This window comes from Miniopterus natalensis, chromosome 6, assembly GCF_054644295.1.
Source record: "Miniopterus natalensis isolate mMinNat1 chromosome 6, mMinNat1.hap1, whole genome shotgun sequence".
NCBI lineage: Eukaryota > Metazoa > Chordata > Mammalia > Chiroptera > Miniopteridae > Miniopterus > Miniopterus natalensis.
The window spans coordinates 34,999,271-35,020,915 of NC_142086.1; the positions used below are offsets into that span (position 1 = coordinate 34,999,271).

General features: G+C 36.8%; 1 pseudogene; it reads left to right on the top strand.

The window, feature by feature from the left end:
- The first annotated feature begins 14,777 nt into the window (after positions 1 to 14,777).
- LOC107536688 (large ribosomal subunit protein eL29 pseudogene) lies at positions 14,778 to 16,461 on the top strand (annotated as a pseudogene).
- Positions 16,462 to 21,645: the final 5,184 nt, after the last annotated feature.

The following is a 21,645-nucleotide window of genomic DNA, read 5'->3' on the forward strand; positions in this document are numbered from 1 at the left end:
AATAAGACAGGGAAAATATGTAATAACCAGGACAAAACCATCAGGCCAAAAATACAAATCTCTGATCAGTAGTGTAAATGCTAGAGTTGTAGACTGCCATGTATCAGCTCCAGGCATAACACTCAGAATAGTCAGGCCAGCTGTTGAAATACTGAAATTTCTCTTTCCGAATGGTACATATCTGCTGACCCAAGCCTTCTGAATATATCCTTGCCACAGAGCCCCTTGGTGGGTCCTTAAGGGGCTCCAAACCCCTATGATATCCTCAGTAAGTAGAAGTTAAAGAACTGGACCTTAGCATGGCAGGGGGCCAGCAGGAAACAGCTCCTGGTGTCTAATCTGACTATTCTACACCCATGTTATATCAGTTGTTAACCGCTAGAATACCCTCTAAAGACTCAAAAAGAGAAGGCTGCTGTAGGGTAGAGAAAATAAAGCGAATTGCTTCTTTGTAATGCACTGGTCTTTTGTTCTTAAATATAAACCTAGGCACTTAGCCCTCTTGGGCCTTTGGTGAGGAGCTGAATCAGTATCCTTTTGCTTATCAAACTGTTTTTAAACAGGAATATTGACTCTGAATAGATGCGAAAAAACAAAAGGACATGCTCAATTCATGGGTTAAAGACCCCTATGTATCTAAATGACAATTCAACTCATTTTATGTGGTCTATTGTAACCCTTGCAACCTTTGCTTATTAATCTGTAAAATGGATTTATCACTGTATATTATTTGCAGGTGTCCTTCTATTATTAGAAGGCCCCCGAGGCTCCCAGAGGGATTTGAATTTTATTTTTTGCATATGTCTGCCTTCCCAAATTCAATAGGAGTAAAAATGTTTCGTATCTTTAGCAGGATTCATGTCTTTTCAATCATAGTTAACAATGGTATTCTGGACAGAAAGTGCATCCTCTGCCCCATTATTATGTGCATTTCTTTGAACCATTTGTACACTCTGTATGGTTGGGTCTGTACAGATTCAAATAGCACTGAGAGAGCCAATTTAAGGCTTGGGATGAATGAGCCTGGGCATTAGAGACCTTCTGGCACACACGTACCTTGCAAATCCCGTTGTTAAATTTGCAGTGGGTGTGATGGAATCTGCAGGTTAGGCACTTTACCCTTGTTAGTGCAAAAGCAAATTGTAAGGGCTCACACACAGCTCCTTGAGGAATAAAGAAGGAGAGGGAACAGAAAAGACTTTCTAAAATCTGATAGTTATCCCCCTTAGTATCCTGAGATGCAAATACATCAGTCAAAAAGGCTAACACCTTTGCTGATTTTAGCCTTGTATGCCAATTAAACACGTGCTATTATTTAGTAAAAGGAAATCAGAATGGCTTTTAGCACATTCAAAATGGAATTGGTACTATAAACAAGACTTCTACACACAGTTCATGGATAAGATGTGGTTAATGATGGGAAATTGCTAAAGATTAAGCTCATGATGGCATGTCTGGGAATTAAATATCTATTTTCTTAAAAATTTGTATTGTTATATAACAAATATATTAACGTGATATGATCATCTGTTAGAGCAGTGGTTCTCAAACTTGTAAGGACATTAACATCTCCTGGGGAGCTTTAAAAAATACTGACACCCTGGTCATACCCAAAGGGATTCTGATTTATTTAATCTGGGCTGTGGTCTGGGCAACCAAGTTTTTAAAATATCCCTGGTGAATTAAAAAAAAATTCCCAGCTTTATTGAAGTATAATTGACTAATATATTTATTTATTTTTATTTTTTATTTTTGGAAAATCAACTCATTTATTCATTAGTTTCTCTTCTTTTTTTCCTTTTTTTAAATTGAGAATATTACAAATGTCCCTTTATCTCCCCAATGACCCATTTGTAATATATTTAAAATGTACAATATGGTGATTTGATATATTTAAATGTGTAAGGATTCACACAAATTAATTAATAAATCTCTTGCCTCACATAGTTACTTTTTTTTTGTGAGAACGCTTATGGTCCACTGTCTTAACAAATTTCAATTACACAATACAGTGTTATCAATTATAGTCACCATGCTATACATTAGAACCTCAGAATTTATTCCTCTTTTAACAGTATTTTTTTTTTTTACCAACCACTCCCATTTTCCCAACCCCCAGCCCCTGGCAGTCACCAGCCTACTCTGTTTTTATGAGCTCAACTTTAAATTTTACATTCCAGCCCAGCCGGGCATGGCTCAGCGGTTGAGCGTCAACCTAGGATCCAGGTGATCAGGGTTTGATTCCCGGTCAGGGCACATGCCCGGGTTTGGGCTCCATCAATGACTTTCTCATCATTGATGTTTCTCTCTCTCTCTCTCTCTCTCTCTCTCTCTCTCTCTCTCTCTCTCCTTTCCTCTCTCTGAAATCAATAAAGATATATTTAAATAAATAAATAAATAAATAAATTTTACATTCCACATATAAGCGATACCATCTAGTATATGTCTTTTTCTGTCTGACTTATTTCATTCAGTATAAAGCCCTCCAGGTTCATCCATGTTGTAAAGTACAGGTTGACAGCCAGTGGGTGAGAATCATTTTGAACCATTTAGTTTAGAGTAAGATGCCTTATTGACATAAATGCTTTAAAAATAAGAAATTATTTTTTTGTTTTGTTAATCCTCACCAAAGGATTTTTTATCCATTGTTTTTTTTTTTTTTTTTTTTTCAAGCGAGAGTGGAAGGGAAGAATGAGGGGGAGAAAAAGAGAGAGAGAGAGGGGTTGCCTCCCACAAGTGCCCCAACTGGGGCAGGGATCGAACCTGCAACTGAGGTATGTGCTCTTGACTGGGAATCAAACCCACCTCAGACCCTTTGGTCCGTGGGCCTATGCTCTAATCACTGAGCCAAAGAAATTATTTATCTATGGCTGTATATTTTAATATACATATATTCTTCAAAATTATAAGTGACTCAGAAAATAATTGTCTAAAACTTTTAAGGCTTAGGAACACTTCAATTAAGAGATTAAATTTGTAATGACTATATCTAGTGTAAAATTATAAGGCAAAAAGTTTATAGAAATCTAGAATTGTATGTATTTTGGATGTTAAACTATCTTTACAAAAGTAAAACTTCTGAGCACACACAGTTAATTGTTTTAATAAGAAATGTTTTCCTGCAGGCACTTAGTAACAGCAAAGGTATTTCTATATAACATAATAATTTTGCTTTTTATTGAAAGAAAGATGATAATCTCTAGGTGGAAGATAATAGCAGCTGAATACTGATGAAGGTTTGACTGATTTGACTACAGTTAATTAAGAATTCGGGCATTTCTAAGACTCAAACCTGCTGTATATCAGAGGTGATGGGGATCGTTTTGACACTTCAAACAGTGTGTTGAGTGAAGTCTATTGTAACTTTGAGGTCAGAGAAAGGCTTTGATGTAATTATTTCTCATTGCTTGGCTACTGGCACAAAGAATAAATTCACTTCATTAGTAACCTAAAACCCTATTTGTGGGGCCTATTTAAAATGCCCATTAAAAAACATTGGAGGTCACTTTTTCTTCTTCCAGAAACAAATCACCCTTCTCACCTTGCCTTTGTTAAATCTGAGTAGGGGAAAATGTGAATATTGAAACTGATTTTGTAAAGCTAGGTGTTCCTAGGCAGCCCTCATCTGCCAGAGATCTACCTCCATCACAGTCTTTCCAAGGGGAAAAAATGTTATTAAGAGAAAATTATATACCAATTTACAAGGGGGAATAGCCTGATGGTTGATGGACAGCACTCTATGTTGCCAACAAACGTGTTTTAGAACTAAAAAGAGCAGTTTTTGAGAGTGCATTTCCCTAATATGAGAGGTTTTTGATTTATGGGTAGTTATGAAACAAATTATTCATTTTACAAAAGTCTCGGCACAAGGTGTCACAAGGCATTTTGTATAGCTGATGTTATTGTCCCCAAGGAAAATCTCTAAGGACAAAGTGAATTTTCAAGGATTTCAGGTTTTTCTTTCTTTATCATAATAAGTTCTATATTTCTTTTCCTCAGCTTATATGATGGTTAATTTTATGTGTCAACTTGAGTGGCTAGAACTTGCCCAGGTAGCTGGTAAACCAATATTTCTGGGTGTGCCTGTAAGGCTGTTTCTGGAAGAGATTAGCATTTGAATCATAGGACTGAAGATCACCCTCACCGATGCAGGAGGGCATCCTCTAACCCATTGAGGGCCTGAAAAGAAAGAAAACAACAATAAAAAAGAGGGAAGTGATTTACTCTTTGCTTGAATTGGGACATCTGTCTTCTCTTGTCTACAGACATCAGTTCCTCTAGTTCTTGGATCTTTGGGCTAAGACTGGGACTTACACAGCTTCTCTGGTTCTCAGGCCTTCAGACTGAATTACATCACCTGCTTCCTGATTCTCCTTCTTGCAGATGGCAGGTTGTGGGACTTCTCTGTCTCCATAATTCAATTCCTATAATATATTTCCTCTTATATATATCTGTATATATCCTATTGGTTCTATTTCTCTGCAGAACCCTGACTAATACAGCTTACATATCATAAAGAAATCAGGAACGTTGAAAATCATTCTGAATTTTCTTTTGGTTCTGTGCTGACAGCACCTAAGCCTTTCACATTGTAGATGTTTACCAGTGATTTCTTCGAATGAAAAGAGAGAGGAGTAAGCTATGACTTACAGCAATAAAGGTGAAAAAATTGTGATTATCAACAAGGACCTTCACCAACCTTCTACCATTTTTCTACCAGTCTTCACTATTTTTACCCAGGCCATTTCTGAGAAATAACAAGTGCTCCTTCTATGTTTCCCTGTACTTCTAATCACAACTTAATGCTAGTTTACTTTATTCCTTCCTGTAGGAAATATGAGGATTTTGGATTGCCTTTCTTCCTTAGAATGTTAAAAGTTGAACTTAGGGCCCTGGCCAGGTGGCTCAGTTAGTTGGAGGGGCCCTGGCCAGGTGGCTCAGTTGGTTGTGGATTGGATTTCTGGTCAGGGCACACACCTAGGTTGCCAGTTCTCGATCCCTGTTTGGGGCACCTATGGAGAGGCAACTGATTGATGTTTCGCTCTCACATCGATGTTTCTCTCTCTCTCCCTTCCTCTCTCCTTAAACTCAATAAACATAGCCTCAGGTGAGTATTAAAACAAAAAGTTGGGCTTAGGAAACCATAAGGTAAGAATTTAAAAGCTATAGCATAGCATGTGGCATTTGCCCAAAATAAAATCAGAGCTATTCTCAGAAGGTGGGACATGACACAAGTTCTCCTGAAACTTAGTCTAGTACTTTTTAGAACATGTTCCATCAACTTCTTGCTTAATCACTTGCTAGCCTGTGACAAAGACAATGTTATGATTCTTACCAGATCCTGTTTTATTTTTCTCTTCCTTGGCACATAAGACTGTATTTTTTAGTCTTCTTAGATTTGGAGCATGGATTAAACTGCTGGACAATGGGATATAGACAGAATTGATTTAAGCCAGTTTTAAGACTTGCACTAAAAATACTCTATATAATCCTATCCCCAGTCTCCTTTCCCCTCCTGGTTGGCCTCAGGCACCATGTTTTCCAGATGTTTTAGCTACACAATGGCAGGGGCCCAGAATCCTGAGTCATAACTTGAAGGAGAGCCATTGAGAGCAAACTAACCTTCACTGGTAATAAGAGAAAAATGAGGTTTGCTGTGTCGAGCCACTAAGGTTTCAGTATTTCTTTGTTACTGCAGTATTGTCTGTTCTATCTACATAGCCTATGACAGGTTGTGGGCTTCAATTCAAATGTATTTTTATCTACTATACAAACTCCGCTTTCTATGGTGAGGATTTTGAATTGTCTTCTGTTTTCTATGGTGAAACCACCCATGACTACTTTTAATTATAAGGAACACTGAATAATTTTTCCCATGTTTCTCTATTTTTCTTTTTTTTCATTTGACTTAGTTGTAGACTAACTCTGACCTTGGGCAAATTTCTCATGGGCTCTTTACCTCAGTTTCCTCAATATGAAATAGAAATAATGTTGTTTCTCTGTTTATTACTCCTGGCTGTCAAAAAGATGAATGAGTTGACAATTATTAGGAAAGTAGTGTATAAGCATAGAGAATTAAGTTATTATTATGTTATTCTCATAAGAATAGTAAAAAGTTCCTGTGCTGTAGATCTGGGAAATGTTATAAAGGAAAGATTTATGATTTTTTTCAGTGATTTGTTTTTCTTTGTAGAATTGGAATAATTCTTTTAGGTTACATAGATAATCTACTTATTTTAAAGCTTGAAGGCATCTTAATACGTCCACATGAATATTTAAAATGCTTCAGGGCACTGATATTAAAAATTTTATATCAGATAAGATGATTGATATAAAGAAAAACATGGGTGGCTTTTCATGCAATTTTATATTGCAGTACAAATGTGTAGATTCTAGCCTAGGCTTGAATGAAAAATAGTTACAATTCTTAGGGCTCAGTGAACCTTGTAAAAAATAATATGAATAATGGTTGATCTTACAAGACCAGTCTTTAAAAATTCAATTATTTTTTATAAAAAAAATTATTATATTTATTGGGATGACATTGTTTAATAAAATAAAAATTCAGTTCTTAATAAGGTGTGTGCTATTTTTTAAAAGCAGTGTTAATATTTAACCATAATGTTTTTAAATTTAGGTGATTATTATAAAGTATTCTTCATGATCCTGAACCATAACATAATTATGGAAGTTATATTTATTTTTAACTTTGAGATAATCTTAAAGTATCCTCAAATATACTTAATCTATAATATATTTGATTACATTAATCAAGGGTTAAAAATAGAAAAATAGGATTAATCACAAGATAGTTCCCTTGCTTCATACATTCACCTGATTTGCAGAACTAACTTCCCCAAAATTTCTCTCAAGTGATTCTAATAATCCCTAGAAAGTGGTCAGTCAACGTATGCTCCGCTGATAATCCAATATATGCCCTGTGCCTGGTAACCTCACGACATTGACCTTTCCTCCTCTTCATCATTGGCTCACTGGGTGAGATGTACTCTCTTGTTAGTATTCAAAACAGGAGCTAGGCTACTAATGAGCCTCTAGGTGCCACCTGGTCTGGCAATGCTGCCTGAAAACATGCTCTGAGGTTACTAATGTATTATACTCAGGCCACTGATGTTTGTACCAATGGTCTTTGTGTCCAAAGAAGCCTTGGCATGAAGAGGCTTCTGCAACCAATGCTGCTCAAAGTCTCATGATGACAAAAATTATATTACTGTTGGTGACAGCCAGTGTCTCCACTTAGACTGACAATGGTCAAAACCAAGGATGCTACTTTTACTACAAGAGATTGTGTTAAAACAACTTATTCAGGTTTTGCACCTCTTTTGCTGTAGTTCACATAATTGACAATTCAGGTATGAGACCTTAAAATAGGGCCTGGGAGGGAACAAATCTAATTGGTGATAACCATGTTCTCTTCCAAAGATTTCCTTCAGCCTGGCTCTTCCCTTTTGTCATGTGACAGGCTTCAAGCATGTTTTCCTTTTGGGAGTTCATAGTTCACCATTCAACCTTCTTTGTTTTGTGAGACCTGAAAAGTAGGTAGACTTGTAATGATGACTAGAAAAATGGAAAAACAAGTGTATTAATCTTTTTTTAAAATCCTCACTCAAGGACATGCGCTTATTGATTTTTAAGTGGGGTTAGAGAGAGAAAGGAAAAAACATTGATGTGAGAGAGATACCATTGATTGGTTGCCTTCCCATTAGTACCCCTACTGAGGATGGGACCTAAAACCTAGGTGTGTGCCCTGACCAGGAATCGAATCCATAACCTTTTCATGTACTGGCCAGGACCAAATGTATTAATCTTGATAATCACCTGACCCTCACACTCACCTTCTGGAAAACAATGTTGAAGAATATAGATTAGCTAGACTCCCAGATGAGACCTCTTACCTCTCACCCAATACATGCATATATATATGTATACACTTTCCTGCAGAACTAGATTGGAGGATACTACAGTCAAGGAACGTATTTGTGTATGTGCTTTAAAGATGGGTGATACTAGAATTTATTTAAATGTCAATGGAGATTAATAAAGTAGACAAGGGGAGACTTGGAGAGCCACTGGAGTAAATTCCCAGAAAAGCATTGCACATAACCAGCAGCCTTTGACAGCAGGATGGACTCCTACACTCCCCTTCTTACATTAGGGAGCTTTCCCAGCTAGAGCTCTGCCTGTAGTTTTTCTACTTCATGTTTGCCAAGCTCATTTCTGTTTCTTCCTCCAGTGGTTGCCGTAACACCCTTTACACCTTACCCTCCCCTACTCAGTCTAGGTGCCCTTGATTTGTGTTCACCCAACATCAAAGGATACTTTTATCATAGAGCTTTTCATACTTTATTATAGTCAGTAATAACCTATTTACTTCCCAGTTCCTTCCACTAGGCTGTAAACTCTTTGAGGACTTTCTCTAACTTGTTTTATTTTTAATTTTTATTGTGGTGAAATATAGATAATGTAAAATTTAGCATTTTAACCATTTTAAGTGTTTAGTTCGATGGCATTAAGTACATTCACATTGTTGTGCAATCATGGCCACCGCCCAGCTACAGAACTTTTTGTCTTCCCCAACTGAAACTGTGTGTCCATTAAACACTAACCCCCACTCTCCCCTCCCCCAATTACTGCCAATCACCATCTAATTTATTTTATTTTATTATTTTATTTTTATTTTTTAAATATATCTTTATTGATTTCAGAGAGAGGAAAGGAGAAGGAGAGAGAGAGACAGAAACATCAATGATGAGAGAGTCACTGATCGAGCCCGCAACCCGGGCATGTGCCCTGACTGGGAATCGAACCCCGATCGCCTGGATCCCAGGTCAACGCTCAACAGCTGAGCCATGCCCTGCTGGGCTCTAATTTATTTTAAATCCTCACCAGAGGATATGTTGATTTTGAGACAGAGAGGAAGGGAGAGAGCGAGAGATATATAGAAAGAAACATCAATGTGAGAGATCTGTTGCCTCCTGTACACACCCCGACTGGGGATCAAACCCCCAAACTTTCTGATGTATGGGACAACACTTCCACCAATGGAGCCCTCTGGTTGGGGCTCTAATTTGTTTTTGTAGTTTCAGGGAGGAACACAGTGCTTGTCCTATAATAGGTGGACAGTAACTGTTTATTCAATAAATGAGTGAAGGTACTTATTAATTTTTGTTAATTTTCAACTGTAAGTATGGGCCAGCGCCTTTAAACTTGGAGTGACTATCTCATCTCTCTATTAGTCAAATGAAATGTAATATATCAAAGTTTATTCTAATCTCATTGTGCTTTTATCTGATGAAAGAACATGATTTAAAAAGGGACCGAGTAAAAGTGGATGACAAACTCAATGGAGGGGCGCATTAAGACAGAGCGTCCCGATCATTAAAAAACATAAACACAAAGGAATGCAATTATCGGTAACCTTTACAAAGTAAGTGTAAGAACAAAAATAATCACTAGATTCAGAAAAATGCCAAAAAGATGGCACCGCCAGCTGTCATAATTATGGAAACGGGGCACAGGGAAAAAGATCACACAAGTGAGCTTTTCTCATTGTCACAGTGATGTTGTTATCCCAGGCTGGGGTTGCAGATGCTGCTTAAAAGCACCAATAAAAAGCAAGGAGGTTGATCCCAATCAATGATTTTTCTTCGTGAATAATTAGACTGTTTTTTGGAGGAAAGTAAGCAGCATTGTTTCAAAAATTTATAGTGTTTTCTTCAGTGCTTAGTTTGACAAACATATGAAGCTTGAAAGCTAGCTATAAGATAATATTTCTTAACTCAGTGGTGCTTTTGATGGCATCTTACTTACAGGAATGAAAAGAAGATGCGTGAGCTTCCTGGGTATCGCAGGTGTCGCTGCAATAATAAATAAATGACAACAGGCAAATCCTTCCAGAATGCCAAATTCCTGTTAGCCTTGGTAGAAGCTGGGTTCCTCTGTTCTGTGCCTGAGATTAAGAGGTGCAGATTGGCATTAAGGCTATCGTGTCGTTTCAGCTTTCTCTAAAATACGGGTTAATCCCTTAAATCATACAGAGAAAAAATAATCTAAAGCACAGTGTCAGTGTCCAGTGATAAGGCTGAGTCATGTGAAATTGGCACACATTCCCAAAGATGAGAAGAAAATCTGGCAAAGAAGGTGGGAACAGGGGCGAGAAAAGAACATTCACAGCACAGTTATGCAGTTATGTGGTTACAACCCAATTCCCCCCAATTTCACAGATTTTTTTTTTTTATAATGCCAAAATGATGCTTTAAAATTTAGAAAGCCATGTAATCCTATAATTTGAGACGTGATTTAGACCATTTAATAGTATTAAATAATAACCTGGAAGTAGCAGGTAATGTTGAGATGCTGGGCTTTAAATGACAGGGTGGATTTTACTTCTGTTTACCAGCTGTGGGTCTTAGGCTAAGATCTTTAGCTTTTTTGGGTTTTAGTGTCCTTTTCTGTAAAATGAGGAGATTGAACTAGATAATTAAAAAATTCCAAAGTTTTATAAAGCTATAAAATTTATAAACATAAGAGATATTAAATTGTTCTTTCTTACATCAACTTTATAAGGGCTTGGGCTTGGCATCAGATATACAATATTGAACCTACTGAATTGCCTGTGAATTCCCATGTTGTATATATTCCAAATGATTTCAGCTATGTACATCTGGCTTATAAATTATTGAGTTATCAACTTTGATAGACACTGTTAGGTTTATTAGATGTGCTCACATACTAAGACATAATAGAATTGGGTTCTATTTTTATCAGCTCTGAAGGACAATTTATAGTGCAAAGGTTAAATAATTTTCTTTCTCAAAATAATGAGAATTGATTTCTTTACCCCTAATCAAACTTTCAAGTTCCAGGAGAGGAACTTTAAAAAAAAAAGGTTTTTAAATCTTATAGTGTTTCTGAGCCCCTACAGGTCAAAAAAGTATTATGCCATTAAATGATGGGAAACTGTGTATACCTTATTTTATTCTTTTGCCCAAATAAATACTTCTTTAGGGATCTTAAACTTTAAAGCAAAAGATTCATCTCAGTCTTTACCTTAATAAAGTTTACAAAGACAATGTATGACTGACTTTATATTTGGGAAATCTTGAATAATTTATATGTAGGGGGTCAAAGTTGTTTTTAAATTAAAATGAACATTCTCTCTCTTTTAAATTACAGTTTTAAATTGTCTTCATTGTGCCAGTTAAAATTTCTTATTTTGTAGAACTCTGTTTAAATTAACTGATAGGGAAAAGAAAGTCTGGAGATGAATATGTATGCATTTTGCTTTTTAGAATTAAAAGCAAATTTAGTGTCCACTTGAATTGATTTGCTTAGTTCTGATGATTAGTAGCTTTTCTTAGTACCAGCTTGTAGAAGTATACTTTTCTCAAAGAAGAGTGATGCCTTTCAGTTTTGCTGAACTTGGAAATTGTCACTTCATACCAGTTTCTTGGATGCCCTGAAAAATGCCGTAGTCCTTTACTGACCTACCCCAAATTAAAAAAAAATTGTTTTGAGATAAAAGTATACTGAAGGTGATTAGCTTCACTAAACACAAGAACACAAAAGAATGTGTAACCCTGGATGCTTGGATTTATGTTTAAAGAAACCTTCTGATTCTAGAGGGAGATCTGACTAACATCACTTATAGAAGCATTTAATGCCCCAAACATCTCTCAATTTTGGGATCACTTTAACATTAACTACATTAACAACTAAAATATTAACTTCAAGCATGGCTCAGAGATCCTTTAGTATTTCCTACAAACCTTCAATGCTACCTCTCTTTCTTCCCCTTCTCAAACCAACATTACCAAAAGGGAGAATTAAAGAGATATTTTGGGTGTCTCAGGCAAGTTTTCACTGAAAATAACACTTGACACCCACTGACAAGGCTTAACCAGTTTGCATTTATTGCCCTTTCTCTCTAATGACTAATGACTTAGCTTTCTAACTATATATGTGATTTTTTTTTCCTATAGCAAACATGGAATGTTTTTTCTTACATTTGTTCCAAAAACTTAAAAAACTAGTTTCTGTACTTAAGACTTGCCAACTCCTCATGAACTGAATGTTTGTGTCTTCCCAAAATTCATATGTCGAAACCCTACCCTTCAATGTGATGATATTGGGAGGTGGGGCCTTTGGGAACTAGTTAGGATTAGCTGAGGTCATGAAGGTGGGGCCTCTGCTTTTCTTGGCCAAGTGACTGGACAATCTTCAGCCTGGATCACTGGAACCCAGCCACAATCGCAGGCTTCCAGCCTCCAGAACTGTGAGAAATACATTTCTGCTGTTTATAAGCCATCCACTCTACAGCATTCTGTTGTAGCAGTCTGAATAGACTAAAACAGCACTGAAGCCACCTTGAGTCCCCTCATTTCCATTATTTTTTTTATTTTTACTCTCCCTTTTGGACTTGCCTGTGACCAGACACAAAATGACTGCAAGCAAAGTCCTGTTGCAGTAGGTCCTGATCTCTTAGTTCTTTCCTAAAAAGACCTGAGTCAAGATGCTCACCTCTGCATCTCTATGTCCTTAATTCAGAAAGGAATGAATAGCTAGCTCCATTTTAGCCTTGGGTGTGAGCTGTATTCTCCAAATCTGCTTTACTGTTAACAAAGCTGTACTTTGATCTGAACCAGGCTTTTGGACTCTATTTTTACAATTGATGGGATCTTAGAAGGGAATTCAGGTGATTGGTTAGCATCCCACAAATTTCTTAACAGTTTGGAATAGTGCATGTAATTCTATGTCAGTAATTATTCAATATTTATTCTAGTTTATCTAAAAATGTTCTGTAATTGATCACTGGTTCACTATGTTTTGGAGTCTGTGTCTTGATCCCTGGCTTAAGCTCAAAAGATAGAAGAAATATTGACCTGGTTACTCTGCTCCCTTTCACACCAGTCTGAGCCTTCTTCTAGGGCCGCCAGTGGTAAACACCACCAGGGTTCAGTCCCCTGGAAATTAGTGTGGAAGAACTAAGGCATCATTATGTTTCAGTAGAGCCTAGCATGGTACAGTAGGTGGTAGTCAAGAGATTACAGTCAAGGTTTATCTTGTCCAGTGAACAATGTATACATTATATTTAACAACCAGGAAGCTTCCAGTTAATATAAGGGTTAAAAGAATGGAGTGTAAAGCAGCAAACCACATTATAGTAGATAAGAGGATGGAGAGAATGGTGACAATCAGCAGATGAAAAGAATTCCTCTCTTCAGAGCCTCTTACTCTACCCACAGCATTAGAGACACAAATAAGGAATCACAGACATGTATATAGAAAAATGCAACAGAGACACACACATAGACATTCATAGATAAAGAGTCAGTCACAGACAAAGACATACACACAGGGTTGATTTTTTTCCCTTGGGACTATTGATTATACTATATCCACTCCATTACTGTCACCAGAAACAGACCAGGACTGAGGCAGATCTGCCCTAGTATGGTCTAGAATGTGTGGGTCCTTGACTTTGTGCAGGAAAGATTTCATGACAGGAGCTCAAGTGATTTTGAGAGTGTGTTTGAGAGTATGGGGACAGTGCAACAAAAGAAGGGCTTAAGATAGAAGAGGCAGGATCATAGTAATAGGGATGAGCTTAAGTGAGGCTGCCTTGGCGTTTTAGAAAGAAGGTTACAGAAGCAGAAGTGAACCAGCTAGACTGTGTGGACTCAGGAAACAAGTTACAGACGTAAAAGGAGGGCCCTTGGAGACAGGTTCAGGGGGTTAGCCATGGATGAGCTGTTGCTGCTCACTACTACCCTGGTTGCAAGTCTCATGGGAACCCTTAGAGTTTAGGGTAAAACAAAGATACATGCCTAAAAAAAGAAAGCAGAGAGAGGCTTAGGCATGCTCCAGGGAATGTGTGCACTGAGTCCTCTGTCTTAAGGGTTTTTATCTGTTTTCTAAAGGTGGGAATTTTAGGGGAGGTGTCTGGGGAGGATCTCAATAGAAGAGTCACCAGCTTTTCAGGTGTGTTCTTTAATATTCTGATTCATCAGAATAAGTGTATAGGGTTAGGGTCTTTCTCTGGTCAGTTTCACCTTCAAAGAATGTCACTGAAGAGGGACTGGAGCTGAAGCAGATCTGCCCCAACATCATCTGGAATGTTTAAACCATTTGCTCCTTAGTGTCCTTGGTTAGGGAAGACAAGAACTTGCGATTTATTATCTGACTGTAAATTTCTTGGCCTTGTTTAGCTATTTGTCTCAGTTTCCCCATTCCACTTGCCAAGGAATTTTCCTAGCTTCTTATTATCCTGCCTTAGCAATCCTGTCAACAATTTGAGTCCTTTCATGCCTTGGGCATAAATCTCTTTTTCCTCTATATTATAAAATTCCCACTTAATTTTTTTTGTTCCCAAAGGTATAATTTTCTTTTCACAATTAGATTGCATTGTGCATGAGAGAAGAAGAGACTTTGTTTTATAATTGGGATTATATCAACTAAGGTTCCCAAAAGGTTGGGAATAAAAGATGTGAGAGTGAAGTGATTGTGGGGGTAGGGGGGATGAACCAGTAGTACCCAAAGGATGCAGTAGATATTCATTCAACTCTAAATAAATGAACACCTTCTTGTCCTAGGTTCTGTGCAAATTTCCAAGACTATCATATATAACATATAAGAGACATTGTCTTTATTCTCTTGGGACTTAGAGTTTAGTGGGAAATCATAAAACATTTTTTTAAAACAATGGAAGTGGAGCTCTTCTGGTCCCAGGCACTTCAGGAGCCATGGGCTTTGGTGCAGATATGGCCCAGTCCAAGAACCACAGTGTGCACAACCAGTCTCAAAAATGGCATAGAAATGGCATCAAGATACAAATTTTTTTTTAAAAAAAAAATATCTTTATTGATTTCAGAGAGAGGAAAGGAGAGAGAGAGAGAGACAGAAACATCAATGATGAGAGAGTGATTGATCGAGCCCACAACTTGGGCATGTGCCCTGACAGGGAATCGAACCCCAATATCCTGGATCCTAGGTCAATGCTCAACCGCTGAGCCACGCCCAGCAGGGCAAGATACAAATATCTTAAGTGGGTAGACCCCAAAATCTTGAGGAACATGTGGTTTACGAAGAAGCACAACAAGAAGGGCCTGAAGAAGATGCAAGCCAACAACGTCAAGGCCATGAGTACATGGCCCGAGGTTATCAAGGCCCTCATAAAGCCCAAGGAGATCAAGCCCGAGATCCTGAAGGGTGGCAGCTGCAAGCTCAATCGACTTGCCTACATTACTTGCCCAAAGCTTGGGAAATGTACTTGTGCCCACATTGCCAAGGGTCTCAGGCTCTGCTGACCAAAGTCCAAGCCCCAGGCTGCACCTGCAGCCCAGGCTCAGGCTCAGGCTCAGGCTCAGGCTCAGGCTCAGGCTCAGGCTCAGGCTCAGGCTCTCACAGGTGCCCAGGGCCTCATGAAGGCTCCACGTAGAAGTGTCTGCTGCTGTGAGGATGGAAGGGCTGGTGTGACCCCTAGACTGCTATCTGCATGGGGCTCATGTCCTGCTGTGCTATTTGTACAAATAAACTTGAGGCAGAAAAAAAATTTAAAAAAAGAGTGGAAACTAGTACTATGAGGTTTCATCAATTAGTATGTAACTTTCTCTAACTAGATTTTTTCTTTTTTCCTACTAATCTATTCTTATTACACAAAAAGTAAAAGTAGCATTAGCCTCTGCCTAAATATAATCCATTTAAAATGGAGAGTAACTGAGTAATGTGTAACATCACATGGAGCAAAATGTCATTTATATGTAACCAAACGTTTTGCAAACAAATAAGATAATGTGGCTACACTATAAACTAATCAGTATAGTTTATTGCTTGCTTTCTAAATCGAGTGATATTTATATGTAGCACAAATTAGCATATTAGTATACAAACAGTTCTCCAAATGAAAGATTTGCTGCCCAGTTTAATCTGCTAAGTGGTTGTAAAACAAATGTTACCTTTAATGTTATAAATTAAAAAAAATACAATCACTTGCATTAACCTACCTTATGTTTATGCAAATGAGACAATTGACATCTATTTAAGGGATCATAAGGATTATAAAAGATTATCCTGACACTCTTTTAAACTTTAATTATCACCTTCCATTAATAATAACATGAGTTTACACAAATCTATTTCTCCCCTAATTACCTATAATTGAGATAATAACCCATGGGATAAATGGATTTTGTTGTTGTTAAATCCCATACCGCTCCTCAATATGTACATTTTAATTTTATAGTGTAAGTTCATTGGCTGGTTTATGCACTAACTACAGCAAGAACAGATTTTTCATTAAGCACCAGCCCTGCTTCTGGGTCGAGGCAAACAGGAAGTGGAGCTGGGGATCCCAGCACTTGGGAAGGCCCATCTCTTCCAAGGAGTGAGATGGCCAGTGGCTCTTCAGGAAAAGGCATGTGGATGCGTTCACACGGTAGCGATTAAACTAACCTAAAGAAAAGTGAACTCATCAGCATCAACTTCCTTTGAAGCCCATGGTTGGGTTATAAGCATTTACTTTTACTTTGTTGCTCAAGTCACCAATGTCTGTAGTGTCGTCCACCTGAAGCAGTCAGTTTTTAAGTCATGTCACCAGTAACTATGCTCTTATTTTTTAAAAGCCTGTTTTCCTCGGAAGCATCTAACCATGAACTGGGTATAAAAAAAGAAATAAAGATTTACAATGTGTAGGTAATAAAAATTAGTGATTTAGCAAATTCTCACTTCTCTGAAACAATTATTCAAACAATGAATTCATATGGTCTCTCAAAAGCATAATCTCAGATGATCATAATGGATTATACTAAACATTAAAGACATTAATAATGATGAATTTCTCAGAATTGGTTGAGAGGAGAAAATTGGCTGAATAAAGGCCAGTCTGTGGTATTTTCAATAATTTGAGGCAGATTTTTGTAGCTAGAGAATACAGTGTCATTAGGATATTAGTCTAGGGGGACTAATATCTGGGAATGTTAATGTAGCCCTGAGAAGAGATGATGGCAGAGGGGTTCCTGGCATCTCTGTGGAGTGCTGTCATTTTAGGGAGGACAGTAGTGTGCTAGGTGGTTATTATTAACCCTCAGAACAGTCCTTATATTGAGAGTACTATAGATGAAGAAACAGGCCCACAGACATTAAGCTACACACACATTCTTGACACACGGCAGATATTTCTAAAACTCAGTTTGATATTTGACATCTTAGATATGTAACCTTGTAGGACTTAGAATCTTGGGATAGTGATGCTAGCAATAGTTGGGGGCTCATTGTCCACAGTGGGGTTCAGATCAGACTGCTCCCATTGGTTTGCCTTTGCTGCCCTAGCTCTAGGAATCCCTTGATTCTTGGCTATTACCCAAGACTAATTTCTGAGCTCCTTTGACTTAGTTGAGTTTATAGCCTCCCAGTGCATTCTCTTTGTGTGTAGGCTGGTCAGTGTCAGTCTGTTATTATGACAGGGGAATGTTCTCACCTCCCTGTCCAAAGCAAAAGGCAACAGCAAAATGAAAAAGAAAAAAAAAAAAGAAATCTTAAAAATCAAGGGACAATTTCTTTAAGCAAAAGTTGCATGTAAATGGCTTCATATAAAATTACTGATTAGATGATAAATGAGAATGAGAAAACAAGTAAATTCAGAGACCATAAGTATTAGCCTTACTGAGTCCAGGGCCAAGACCACTCAACAGGAAATTTCTGAATGAACGAATAAGCACATCAATGTCTTCCTTGTTTTCAGTTCTTGACACATGGCAGATATTTCTAAAACTCAGTTTGATATTTGATATTTAATATTTGATCTTCCTACTTGAATATCTTTCTCTTAGGTCCTTTCCCACCCACTTAAATAGCATTATTGTGCTCATGGTAGTACATTTTTTTTTTTTTTACAAATTACTTATTTTTATAAATAAAAATCTAGACTTTTAAAATAAAGTCCATAGGCTTTAATATGCCTCTAATGTGCATACAGTATTATAAACATTGGAGTCAGGGTAATGATTTTGGTTTGAGGTGAAAGAATTTCGACATGGGATCCAGAGAACTGTTGAGGACAAACCTGCAGAAGCAGCTTATTTCATGAACACACACATATATGTGTGCGTATATATATATATATATATATATATATATATATATGTATATATAAATATAATGTACCCATACATACTTTTGACCTCTGATTTTTAGGGTTTACAAAGTGATTTTAGTATATGACTTCATTTGGGAACAACATCACAACTGGCAGAGGAAAGAGTTGCTGGAATCTTCTAGAATCTGGGGAAAAAATGAAAATGCCTTCTGATAGAATAAAACCTTAAAATGTGGGTAAAACCTCCACCTTCTGGGCATGAGTTGGAATTAATTTTTTTATTACTGGTTTTAAAATTTAACTACTTTTTGTGTGTGTGTGAAGTCATCTTAAAACTGTGGTATACATTCCTCTAGTCTCATAGGCAGAATATGCCGACGCAAGACTATCTTTTTCTACATTCAGTTTCAGAAAGCTCTTTCAGGAAACTCTGACTTCATGGTGTCTCTAGTAGATCTTCAAGGACTGAAGGGCCTTAATCAGATCTCATTTTTGACAACTAATTTTCCCCCTGTATCCCTTTTATCTTGTTAGTTCTAAAAAGAATGGTGGTAGGAAAGGGGACATCTGTAATACTTTCAATAATAAGGGTCTATTTTAAAAAAGAATGATTGTAAGGAAGAACAGGTGTGTGCCAATGCTCAAAGACAAACTGGCTGGGTTAAAATCACTTTTATTATTTACCACCCATGTGATCTCTGCCATGTTAGTTAATTTCTCTGTCTCAGCTATCTTACCTATAAAGCGGGAATCACAGTTCATCTAACTTATAAGATCATTCATACACTAAATACTTATTGTTCATACATTAAGTTATTTATTACTGGGTAATAGGAATACAGAAGTGAAAAAAGTGCCAAAAATTCTTGGCCTTCTGGAGCTTGCATTCTACTGGATAATAGCTAACAACTATTCAATACTTACAGAGTTCCAGGCACTGTTCTATATATATATTTCTTAGCTAGAACAGTGCCTGGAACTCTATAAGTATTGAATAAATAAATAAATATATATATATAGAATATATATATGGATATTTTTTCACTTAATCTTGTCAACCACTTCATGGGACAGATATAATTAATATTTCTATTACTTTAGACTCAGAATCATTAAGTAACTTGCTCAAGGTCACACAGGATTGAAAGAACAAATGTAAAGGGCTCAGAGAAGTACCGGTCATAATGGAAGCACTAGATAGGTGATGATAGATAGATGATAGATAGATATAGACAGGATAGACAAATAGGTAGATATTAGTTCTTATTTACTGTTTATATACACATACATATATATGTTTTCTTCCTCTCAAATGTAATCTTGTTTAAATAATACAGAAATATATGAAGTAAAAATAAGAGCCCTGGTAATATCACCCATACATACTGTTGCGTTGGCTTATCATTTATTTGACAAACTTCTCTTCCTAGGGCATTTGTGAAATTAATTCCCAGAATACAACATAATATAATAAGGCAAAAATTTTACCTTATTATTCATCTAAGAAACATCAAGTGATTTTTAATATCAAAGAAAATCAACAATAGATAAAACATAGATTACAGAAGGAGCAGTATAAGGAATGTTTAGGCGATTTCATAGCTGGAATTATGGCATTTTTTCCTTCACCTTCTCATAAGGACAGTAATATGAAATATCTCTTTTCTCTGTAGTACAGAAGAGAAAGCTCTAATTTTGCCTAATTAGATCAACTGCTAACCAATTGTGAACTTTAAATATAAGTAGTTATTTAGCGTAACAACATACCTCGGGGCATACGCTCATTTTTATGTATGAGGAGTCACAGTCGTAACTCTCCTGGAACCAAGAGAATTACTCTCTGCATCTTTTTACACATTTAAACCAAAACTGCTAGAGAACTGAGCTCCAATTTTTATTTCTTTTCTTTCATTTTGATTCAGCCCAATGAAAAGCTCTAAATCTCATTTTATAGAAACTAGTATTTTGCTTTTATAATTACCAAGAAAATGTCTTGGTAAAGTGATTAATAATATTTTCTTCAGTCTTTCAAACACCAATGGTACATCTTTATGTTTTAAGTAAGTAAAAGCTTATTGAAGAACCACAAACAAAACTAAAATGTGGTTTTTCAAGGTGAGATAATACTTAATAGGTGCCAGACGGACCTACATGGAACTATGTACAAATGTAAACTATTATATTCCAGATGTTACTTGGTCAGAGGGAGGCTATAATCTTGGGCAAAATAAGGTGTGTTTAATAAGGGATATACAAAGCAACTGGGACAAAGAGAAATTTTAAAAACTTCTATTAGCATAATTTTAGTCTAAAAATTGGGAAGACATAAGGCTCTTAAGAACATTTATTGTGTTAATAGAATTAAGAAATGGCTAAAAAAGGTTCTTATTAGTAAATTGGCATTGGAGATAAGCTTAAGTAAAGATAAAATGCAGGAAATAGTACTTCTCCTATTCCAAAGTCCTCTTCATCAGTCACACTGAGAGTAACCATATCTGTCACGAAGCTCTTTAAAAAGTGAAATTGTGAGGATGTGTATTTGAAGTGTGGATTTATGTCTGAGTTGTTAGTGATGAACCTCACCCTAAATGTGTTTTGTGCCTTGAGATATTAGCAATGTATGTGATGTGTAATCTGTATATATAGCATTCACTTACACAAGCACATTTTCCCCCTGAACAATAAAAACGTGGAGAACACTGATCCTGTGAAGACAGTAACCATTCTGTCTCTTTATTGAAGGGTAAATTTATTAGAGGGAGGTTACCATATACACTAGAGATTACAACCACATTTTCTTTGAGCCGAATCTGGTTTGCAGAAATGTTTTATGCCTCTTACATAGTGTTATCATCTCCACTTATTTGCTCACTTTTTTCCTCTCCCTTAAGGAAAATGGAGTTTATTTGCCAAAGGAAGAAATATTATTTAGTGTGCTATATTTCTTTTATCTTTAATCACATTATACAGATAATTTATTAAGTCATGGTAGATATTTGTTTTCTATTTTTATTTTATTTTTCAATTACAGTTTGAGAAATAATTCAACATTATTTTTATTAGTGTCAGGTGTACATCATAGCAATTAGACAAACATATACTTTACAGAGTGTTCCTAGGGAGCTATATTTCTATATCTGTAAGTCACATGGAACTCTACCAAAAAGTCATGATAGGACCTCACCAGGGAAGCCCCGTGTATTCCAGCTCCTTCAGGAAATGATTGAGCTGCTGCCATCTGTGTTGTTGAGGAGAAGATTGGAATTGCTTTAACTGGCTAAACTTCTCTGGTACTTCTGATTAGGATTATATCTGTGCCAGCTGGGCTTCACTTGGCTTCATCTGACCTTGCTCAATTTGAAATCACCATTCCAACTGGGAGGTGAGGTGATCCTAGGGGGACTGAAAGCTGAGGAATGCTGCAGAATTGTTTTGTTAATTTAGGGGAATGATTTATGAGCATGTTGGTCATAATTCCTCTGCTCCTCACGGGGATCAGTGAGAAGAAGTCCCTGCCTGCTGTCATATGTTTGAAG